This window comes from Capsicum annuum, chromosome 8 (assembly GCF_002878395.1).
Source record: "Capsicum annuum cultivar UCD-10X-F1 chromosome 8, UCD10Xv1.1, whole genome shotgun sequence".
NCBI lineage: Eukaryota > Viridiplantae > Streptophyta > Magnoliopsida > Solanales > Solanaceae > Capsicum > Capsicum annuum.
In genome coordinates this window covers 103,655,991-103,667,380 of record NC_061118.1, presented here as the reverse complement: position 1 = coordinate 103,667,380, position 11,390 = coordinate 103,655,991, and the positions used below count along the sequence as shown (strand labels likewise).

Genomic DNA, 11,390 nt, shown 5'->3' with positions numbered 1-11,390 from the left:
ATACATGGAATTGTGGTGCTATAAGGTGTTTTGAATGAGGTTGAGAAAGTGAAAGTGTGGTGCATTTGATTAGTGGAATGAACAAGGGAAAATAGAGAACCAAAAGTCTGGCCTCAGTTACCACAATCGCGGTACACGTGCTATCGCAATAGTGATTACCGCATAACCACGATAGCAGAACTTTGATCGTGATCGCGGTCAAGTCAGATTTAAAAATGAACACCCGACCTATTTTTCCCCCACTATCTATTTAAACATGTCTCAAATTGCATTCATTTTTTAATTGTATTTTGGTCATCGAAATTGTTTATAACACCCCCCCTGCATCCTCCAATCTGGTATGTGACTCAAATTCCTTCTCTATATGGTATGTGTAGGCCATAGAACCCATGTCTTAGGAATGTCCTAAACATGTGATTTTGATGCTAAATATTTTCTTAATTGTTCTTGTTGGTTTGCTTAGGTGTTAATATTGCTATGTACATTGACGGGGAAGTCTTGAGTACCCTAATTTGTTAAAAAATGATAGGATTAGTGTGTACACACCAAGTGGTCGATTAAATGCCCAAATGATTTCCTTAATCATTTTCACATGTTCTAAGGGCATGATCAAACATTAGGGACAATGTTTCATGTTCATAATGTACATTGTTGATCTGGAACACAAATAGGCATTGAAATTGGATGTTTTGAGTTTTAAAGAATTTGGTATGATAATGCCTTAGCTACTGCGGTCTTGGTAACTAGATTGCGATTTCATTGGCGCAATCTCAATCACATAACTTTGATTATGCTAGTTTAATCATTACTTAGTGGCCCGCAATCGCGGCATCTGAGGCTGTTGGTTAGTCAGGACAAAAAATCATTCAAGTCCATTTCTTTCCAAAATGTTGCCAAGACACTACCCCATTAGCTTAATTTAAAAACATAGTATAGTTTTCATATATAAATGTTGATAATTAATGATTTTTTTGATATTCTTAGGTTTTGAAAGCTGAAAATGGAAGACTACGACTCAACTAATTTCATGGATGCTTAGTGCCAGAATCTATACTTTGCTGACAAGCCCAGAACGAAGGTACTCCTTGAGAGAGGAATTTGTTTGGACAAGGTGGAGCAAAAGGTCCCGGCCTTTCATAACAACTTGGTAGCCACTGGTTGGATGTGTTTTACCCTGGATCCATGCTAGCAAAATTAATATTGGGTATGGGAGTTCTACACAAATCTCAATGTAATCTCAATCTCAGACCTAGTTATGACGATCTGAGGAAAAGTTGTTTACTTTGGGGATGAGCAGATAAATGAAATCTATTAGCTACTAGATGCTAACATAAATTCATATGAGGATAAGGGTTGTGAACCAGAATGCTGGCTCAGAGATCAATTTTGTCCAGTAAAGAGTTTTCATGGGCCGCCACAAAGATGAGTATATCTCTACATAACATCTTAGTAGGGGCTCGGATTTGGTTGGCTATTTCTATGGATTTCTCCTTGTCCCAATATGACCTATGTCCCAGATGTTAGGGAGGGCCCAGATGATTGTATGCATTCTTGATAATATTCCTCTAAATGTTGGGAATCTTATTCAGCTAGACATGTAATATTTCAAGCTAATAGGTGGTTACTTGCTTCTATTTTCATCCTTGATTACTGAGTTGTAAAGTAAAGCGGGGATAGAGGAGTACCCCAGAAATACTTGGATGCATCAAAAGACCCTAATCTACCCTTTTAAGTTTTGGGGTGAGGGCGCACCTTGTAAGAGAAAAAAAAAGGAAAATTGACTTAGGCAAGTCGATATATGAGGACACCGACTATTGTAGTCCATCCATAGTAGGTCCTTTTGAAGATATCTCAAGGGAGATAAGGTTCATTAATGAGATTGTGTCTAGATTACCTACAGGGCCATAAGAGCCTTCCATCCCCCGTCACTCCTATGTTTCTCACTGTAATTATGAGAAGTATATGGATGACCAAAAGAAATACAGAGGCACTATTTCTAGGCTTAAGAAGGCCTACTCATATTTGCCACAGTCACACAAGGAGCTCAGGGATACTCATGAGAAGATGAAAAAGAGAGAAAATGAGAGATAAATTCTACAAAAAGATGTGGAAGGGGGTGAAGGGCCTTTAGAAGGTCCTGAATCCAAAAGATATACTTCCTTCTCCTAGAGTTGAGAGTGATTATGAGGTCCCAATCGGATAGTCAAATTCAGATGATGTTGGAGATGGTTGAGATGATGCAGAGACCGAGGGTTAGGACAGTCCTTTATGGGGTTACATAGAGCACCCTTTACTTTTTTTATGCATTATTGATTATGCAGTTAGGTCATTGCAAGCTTTTAGTTGGGGGTTCACGTCTTGGTATTCATATACTTTTCCTTGGTCTATATTATTGAGATATTTTTTGGATTTTTTTATGTTGAGTTTGATGATTTTTATTTTTGGCTTGTAAAATTGGGCACCACAATGGTGCCTAAATTTCATGGATTAGTTGTTTAATTTAATTTTTAGTTTTTATTGTATTTTTATTATGTTTGTAATGATGTCGAATGAGTGTTTCACTATAATAGATTAAGTGACGGCATTCATAAGGGAAAATCATCGTGATTGGATTTGGAGCCATAGATGCAAGGGAAGTCTAAGTACCAATAGCATTGGAGTTTTGGGATCACTTGAATTCCTAAGGTGAAGTCTAAGTATCCATATGGTTTGCCCTCATGATAGCCAAAATGTGAGACGATGACTTGGTTTAGTCCCCACAATAAAAAATTTATCATGATGTGAATGCAAAGAAAACAACCTTCTCCATCCCAAAATTTTAAAAAGCAAGGTCACAGATGTGAACAATTTTGTAACAATGCTTTACCTCTTTTTGTGAAACCAAAGTGCTTAGTTTATAGTACATCTTAAATACATCCTTTCGTCTCAAGTAGGATATGCAATTGGGCCTCTTTGATATTTTTGCATAGCATGTGCATTGAGCATAGTAGTTTAACTCTCATGGTTGCTAGTATCACTTGAACTTTCCATGTTAGTCTCTCAAGGCAAATCGTGGTAATGATTGCTCGGTGAAATAATCCCAGGCCTTCTTTGTGAACATAGGAGCCCACTTTAGCCTAAATAAACTACCCATACATGTAATTGTACCCTTAGTCACCCATTTCGAGCCATCAAGTCTTTTTTTTAAACCACATTACAGTCCTTAAACTATTTGAAGTTTACCCATTTGTTGAACCTTACCCTCCTTGATCTTAAATTGAAACATGAGGCCAAGAGCCTAAGTTAGGGGAGGTAAGTGTTGGAAGAGGTGAACTTAGGCTATTGTAGTGTAAGTAGATGCCTAAAATCTAAACAAAGAGAGTATGCGAAAAAGTGAAAAAGTGAAAAAAAAAAAAAAAGAATCATTGAATGAAGGAAAGCATAGATTGCAAAAAGATAAGTTGAGAATAAAATACTTTTATTGGGATGGATAAATCAAGGTACTGAAAGTAGGCATGTGTGAAATTTGAAAAATTATATGGACCATGATCCAAAGTTTTATTTAATAGTGTGATGTTGATGTTCAAGAAAGATGGTTACTTTTATTCCAAATGATATCATACCCATTCCACGAGCCTACATTATAAGCTTGAAAAAGTCCTTCGAGATCACCAATCAAATGTATTCATAGTAGTGGCGATTGAAAATAAGGATAAACATACAGTATGATACTCATTCCCATTGAGAGCTTCTTTATGAGAGTGAGTTTTTGCATTTAAATCCCTTGTTACATAGCATTTAAATCCCTTGTTACATAATAGATAATTTTGGGTAAGGGATTTTCTATTTGTGAAGAGGCATGTAAGCTAATTTAGGCAGGAGAAATTGCCATCTTCCAAAAATGAGGCACAAGAGTATAAGTAATGCACTATAAATGGAGAGTCACTTATAGAGAGTAGGTGATTATCGAATTGTTGTTCTTTAAAGTCTGCATCTTTGAAATTGTACTTCATGTTGAGGAGAGTTGTGAGAATAGCTTACCCATGCTTAAAAGCTACTTGTTTGTCCTAATTATGTTCAAAGTCATTGTGATCATTTGGTCATATAAATGGGCTTTAAATTACATAGTCTCATGGAGTAAGTCGTACTATTGCTTGAGGAGAAACTAAGGTTTAAGTTGGGGATGTTGATGAGTGGTAAATTTACCACTCATATACATCCAAATTTGTTCACACTACTATGATTAAATTGTGTAAATGAAACAAATTTATCATTTGAATGCACTAATTCCCTTTGTTTATAGGTTCATAGGTAAAATGAAGAAAACAAGTGAAGTAACCTAAAAAGGGGAACAAAAGGGCAACGGAATGCAAAATCTGAAAAATCAGGAGCAGGAACTGACCCTCATTTACTGCGATCGCGGTCTGAGGGTTGTGATCGTGACAAAGCAGAAATAGTCAAAGTGGCAATCGTGATAGGCTCACCGCGATTGCAGGAGCCGTGATTGTTATCAAGCACTGGCATTTACGATGGCGTGAAAAATAGCCCATGGCAGATAAGTAATTTCTCACAGTTGATTCCAATTCTCTATAGGGCAAAACCATTTCACTTTTTAGATATCTAGCAATTTGAATTTATGTTTTGGCATTGTTAAAACCCTACAAAATTTTAAAACATTGTTGTAGCTAATTTTTCAAGGATTTTAGTTTTTATTCGAGTGGAATTTTAAGAACACCCTTTCTTACATCCTCAATGGAAGTTTTGAATGTGAATTAGGGTATATTTCTTCTCTCAAACTTCATGAGAAGCTAAATATCTCTCTTGGGGTTATGTTGGAATAGAGTGAAAATATATGTGGATCTTGTTTACTAGTGTGGATTCATAGTTAATAATGTTGGGTTTTACCCATGGTTGTTTGTTAAATTAGAATTTTTAGGTGAAAGCCCTAAATTCACATAATCCCACATCATCCTTGAAAGAGGGATCTAGGTATTTACATAGATCCTATATCATTCTTGAAAAAGGGATATGTCTGACAAGAAAACAATAACTAGATGCTAACTTATTCCTTTACCTTGTCTTAGAAATAAGTATGGATTGTTAATTTGTGATGTCTTAGGAATCTTCCTAGAAATAAGGATGCATAATTGAGGTTGTGTGTTGATTTGTTTGACACACCCATGAGGTATCCTAAAGAATGCATGGGTGATATTTTGATTTTTGGTTGAAACACTAGCATCAAAACCCCTAACCTAGCCTGCCCATATAGTCATTAGCTAGAGTTTGCATTTGATTCTAATAAACTTGTGTACTATTTCCCCTACGAATATATAATCCCAAGACTATTCTCCTATTGGAATTTTACCTAAAATTGTTGCTCTAAATTTATATTTCACTTGAATTTTATATTAACAACTTTTCCAACCATACCCCCATTTCAATTTATGTTTTTCTTTATGTTTATATTACGGGTAAATACTTAGTAGCTTTCAACATGCTTAAGACTCAAATACTAGTTACACTCCTTGTGGATTCGACCACAACTAAAGTTCGGTTATTATATTTGACAATGATCATTCTACACAAAATCTAAGGTATAGGTGAGTGTGATCAACATCCACAATGATAATCATCCCCGGACGATGTATCCCCACGCAATGAAGGGTCCAAAGATACTTCAGCTTTTCTACACAGCTATAGGTAATTTCTGAATTATTTGTGAGTCAACTTGAATCAGTGAACTTTTATTCTCTGGAAGAACCTCATTTCATAGTCTAGTTGCATTTATGTTTTAGACTATTCCTCTTTGGACTCATTTTGGCTATGGTCGGGGGCATGTCCCGACAAAAGTTATTCATGGTTATTAAAGGCTTTGTGGATTATTGTGGATTGAGATTGTTGTTCTTAGATTCATTTTTGAGCTAGTTGCACAACTATCTTATTATATGTTCAGAACATGGCTCTACCTTGTTATATGTTCAAAAATCATCTGCTACTAATTTTAATATGTTCTGATTGGCTAATGTAAAAGGTGGTGATCTCTGATCCTTAGCAGACTTGAGATACCCATCACGGCTAGGCCCTGGTTTGGGTTATGACAAGCTAGTATTAAAGCGTACGTTCATGGTCATTAGGTGTCCACAAAGTCATGTCAAGTAGAATCTCTTTTATGGGGGTATATCATACCACACATATAAGTGAAAGGCTGTGAGGAATTTACTAATGTTTCCCTTTCTTGTGATCTATTTTTTTACACTATTAAGGTATAAGGTCTTGTAATCTCCTCTAATTTTTATTTTTATTTCAGATCATGACTCCCGAAAGATCTGATTATCATGGAAACCCTTTTGTCCTAACTAAGGACAATATGGATAGAACTAGGTCTACCTATGGAGTACAGACCCTGTCTAGGGTACCTGCTCTTAACTACCTATGTGAAATTCCACCTGTCCCACTAGGCCTCCTCGGGTTTCTCGAGCTGATGTTTATTCTCTACTGCCCTAAGGAGATATTTTTAATGTCGAGTTTCATCGATATATTCATCTACTAACTTAGTTAGTGACTTCTCGGTATCATTTTCTTCAACGTGTTGGTTTTATTAATGAATCTTCTGAAAATACTAGAGTTAGCCAGTTTACGAGATTAAATCCTATAACCTTTACTTGCTCTAAGGTTGAGAAAGATCCTCAAGGTTTTTTCAATGAAATGGAGATAATACTTAGAGTGATTAATGCTACTAATGTAAATGGTGCGGAGTGTTTTACAAATGAGCTGAATGATTTGGCATATCAGTGGTATGAGAAGCAGATAAGGGGTGATGATGCTAAGAAGGCTATGTGGGAGGAATTTCTTAGTGCTTTCCTTGATTGTTTCTTTCCCCAAGAGTCAAGGAAGGGTAATATTGAGGAGTTTGTGAATTTAAAGCCTAGAAAGATAATTATGAAGAATATGCCTTAAAGTTTCACCAGTTAGCTCGTTATGCCCCAGAGATTATGTCAAGTTTAAGGGGAAAATGAGGAAGTTTTCTTTGGGTTTGTGTTCGGACCTGGTATTAGAGTGTAAGACCGCAATATTGAATAATTACATGGACATATCTTGGCTGGCAATGTATATGCATCAGATTGAAGATGTTAAGGAGAAACAAGTAGAAATGAGAGAAAGGCAGAATAAGAAGTTCAGGTATTCAGAGAAGCGTGAAAGTCAATAGCATGGTAAAAGATATGGTAGGCAGTAGGGCAATAAGAAGACTTGATCAAATTGTAGTTCTTATACTACGGCTAATGCTTCTTTTCCTAAGTTGTCTGACAATCATTTAGTGAAATTTAGTGAAATTTTCTACATTTTTTACCCCTTTAACATACTATGGTGAGCTGGATTGAGCTAGGATCTTACGGGGTCTTACAACAATAGTATCTTAAAGCTCCAATATTCTTAAACTTGTTCAAATGGAAGAAAAATGGTGTGGATCCCAACTAAATCTAAAAATATAACTGGTAAATATCTGAGGTAAATTGGAAAAACCATTAACTTTATGTTGGGGCATAATTTGAAGCCTAAATGCCAGAAAAGAATGTCCTAACCTCCAAATTTTTGTAGTGAGGTACTACTTTTGAAAGTCACATTGATGCTACTTAAAATCTAATAGAAGAACATGGTTTCCTTCTTTGAAATGGTATTCACCAAAAATTGCCCAAGACTTCTTGATTGCTAGGTTATGTTGAACAGAAAGCAGTGTCAATCTACTGCATTATTTAGGGAGGGACCAAGTGGTCTACTAATAGAAAAAAATAAAAATAAGCATATTTCTCAAAGACTTGGTCTTGATGAGGATTAAAGGTCTCTCATACGATTTATTGTTTTCTATTGGAAAACATAATGTAGACCAGTTTCTAGGTCAACGAACAGGATCTTTTCCATGCATGGATCAATAACTGAAGCAAACTCAAGGATAGAAGCAGCTTTCCCTGCAAATCCGGAGATGTTGTTCAGATTTCATTATAGCTTAATTTAGATCAGATGGAAAAAATGCTGGTTTTGTGAGGGCATACTCAGGGTTTTAAAATAATTGTCCTTTCACTTTCCCAGAAAAGGATGACTGAAATTGAGTACTTTTTAACTCTTTGGGATAGATCATCTTTAGTGATGCGGCAAATCCTTAAAACATTTCTACTATCACTATGTTCTCCTTTTCGGTTAGTCAAATCAGGTTTCATATCTTTGTCTTATTTGTCACTCAGAAGATTCTAAAGCATCCAGTATATTCAGAAACAACACTACAGTTTACAATAATAGTAAGTAGTCACACACAGCCTTCACAAGTTCTAGAATCTATATAAAATAGTACATTTTTGTCTAGTTTATACTTTGCTTCACCTTCTTCATAAATAAGTCCCTCACAGCCTTTTGTGATTTTTATACAGTTTTTACAATTCAAAAACAAGGAAAAAAAGTAAAGCACCACATGTTAGCAGAATTCAAGTCCTAAAATGAACGAACAAATGGAGCAGCAACAGTAGTTCATAACTTAGATTAACCCTAGATCAAATATGTCCTACTCCTACACAAGACTTGCAAACAAATTTTAACACAACTAGTTAACCAGTCAACATTTGTCAACCTATAATACAACTACAATATACCCAATGTATTCCTGCATAGTGGGGTCTAGGGAGGGTAGAGTGTATGCAGTCCATACAACTACCTCAAATGAAGTAAAAAAGTTATTTCCAATAGACCCTCGGCTCAGAACATATAACCTTATAACAAACTCCTCTTGTAAACAAGAAATGAAATAATACCAGATCAATGGACTAATCACCTATGCAGTATTCAAAAAAGGTTGAACCAGTCCTCTATATTATATCCACTATCCTAAGGTACATATGGGTTGATACTCTACTTTAGATACACTATACCAAGGTCCATGCAGATTGAATCAGTCCTCTATATTACCTACAATATAATAATGTCCATAGTATTCAAATATTACTTATTTTGCCTTGACCTTTGAAGACAATTTAACGGTCTACTCAAACTCAAAGTTTTCATAGTTGTCAGAATATTTGACAATCACAACAACAATTCTCTTTCCAGTAACTGGGCACTTACGTCCACAAGCCCTCTTTTTAGTTGTCTGGTAAATCAGCTTCCTAGGGCACTTAGGTCCACTAGCCCTCTCCTTTGTTGTCTGGAAAATCAGTTTCCCACCTGGGATTTTGACAACCCCTTGAATTCAACCTACAAGGAATTAAAATAATTATGAATTAGAATTTGACTCATAAAAACTTAAACTTCGATTCTCAAGTTTATATTGTGCGATCGTTATAACCTTCGCCGTAGAGTATATATAGTGACGGTTGTATAACCGTTGCAAAATAATCTTTTCCATAGACCTCATTTTCTGTTATATGATTAAGTCTAGGTATGTTGCTGTAAGACCTATGTATCACTCAGCTGCCACTTATATTATCACAAAGCACACAGTAAACTCATTCCACCAATTTAGGTACAGGGTAAAGTAGATATATATGTTTAGTGAAGAACTCATATGGAATAAAAATTTGTGCATTTCACAAATGTATAAATATTAATTGCACTGATAGTAAAAGTCATTTCAACCAATTATCAACAATACTAGTCAGCTCGAGAATAACAATTGAAAAAACTAGAAACTAAACATAGTTCATTGAAAATGCAATGAGATATTACACTATCCAGTGCTTAAGAACTAACACAACATTTCATAGAAACCAAAACATATCAAAAATAGAAATTTCCATCAGATCTACATCAACCTAACAACTAATCTAAGCCACGTCTTATAAAATTAAAACACCAAATCCATATAGAATACTTCCCTATATCTTAAGAGCATAACAACATCCATTCTATAAAGAATGCGTAGTGTGAGTTGTTTTTTAAGTCATCTAAAAATTTACTCCTAATTTGTAGTATTCCTCTATGTATTCCTCTATCTATCTATTCTTCCTACATGTTGCACGAATCACACCACATCCTATAACTATCACTCTACAAACCCGACCCCGAAATTACAACGACATACCACAAAATACAAATGAACTCTACCCTAAAATCAACAAATGAGACCACACAAAATCTATAAAAATCCCCTAAATTAGACCACAAAAGGACATGCAATCTCGAAAAATACCAAAACTCGAAAATTACCTTTTTTGAAAAACCTGAAGAACGGTATATAATTTAAAAATTCATCCCAAGAATCACAAATTTAAACAAAACCCAAAAAAATCATTGTGGATAAATTTCAAAACCCCAAAGATAGTTGTTTATGGAAATTATCAGAGAGAAATAGAAAGGAAGCATTTAGATGGGAACTACAAAAAATCGTACATCTCATACTTCATTTTTGATGTCTAGATGGAAATAACCTTAATGGATGTCGAGAGAAATCGTGAAGAGGAACTGTCTGAGTGAAATTATTGAGGAAATTTCACGGTGGAATTAGATTTTGGGTTTCAATTGGACAACTCCTATTTTCCCAACGCTACTAGAAACTTCCGGGTAAAATAAATATAATTAAACCCTAATGGAGAAATTTGTGGGAAATTGTTTTTGAATTTATTTTTAATAATATAATTTAAAAATTGAGTAAAAATAAAGTGTTGGCAGGAAAATTCGCGGATAATGTTATTTTTTAGCATAAACTAACCGTTGGCTATTGATACTTCATAGCGACGGTTATTATAATTGTTACTATAGATACATATATTGGGATGATTGTAAACATTATAGGATGTTTAATTTTATTCATTGTCCTATTAGGTTAGACAACATTATGCAACGATTATTGTTGAAACCTAATTTTCGCCCTCTACAACTACGTTTAATCTCGAGTTTCTTTGATTTTCAAATAAAATTACAACATTTATTTTATCCGAATAAAGGATTTTTAAAGTATTTATTTGGGTAAATTAGTCAGTTTAACTAGCGATTATATATTATTATGCTCAATTACACAAGATTATGTAATGTGTTACTTAAATATTTAATTTTACAAAATATCGGATTTTAATTAAGGCTAATCTTGAAGACAAATTCAAATAATTAAAATATTGATTCAAACATAATTTATTCCTACAAAATAATTTATTTGGAGAAACACTTGTTTGATTTCATCAAATCAAGAAGCTCAGGATTAACAAGGTGTTAATTCATATCGAAATTCGATTTGATTTGGTCAATTTATTAAACTTCACCCTGATTGAAATCAAATTGGCCTTAATTGTAATGCAACTGAACAATTAGTATTCAATTTGGCTAGAATTTAAATTTAATTACCTAAATTATAATTTGAATCCCTAACCTACTCAAAATAACCCAACACCATATTAATTTCGGCCCAACAGCTGGATACCCAGCAGCCCAAACAT

The 11,390-nt window shown here is 34.6% G+C and overlaps 1 long non-coding RNA gene across 2 annotated transcripts; it reads right to left on the bottom strand.

Moving 5' to 3' along the window:
• Nucleotides 1–7,654: 7,654 nt before the first annotated feature.
• Nucleotides 7,655–10,676, bottom strand: LOC107840806. 2 transcript variants are annotated; one of them, XR_001665308.2, is made up of 3 exons: nt 10,351–10,550; nt 9,088–9,216; nt 7,655–7,943 (listed from the first exon to the last, which is right to left on the bottom strand). It is a non-coding gene; the product is annotated as an uncharacterized LOC107840806 (long non-coding RNA). The 2 variants fall into 2 exon arrangements; XR_001665307.2 differs by lacking the exon at nt 7,655–7,943 and having other exon boundaries at nt 8,786–9,216; nt 10,351–10,676.
• Nucleotides 10,677–11,390: the final 714 nt, after the last annotated feature.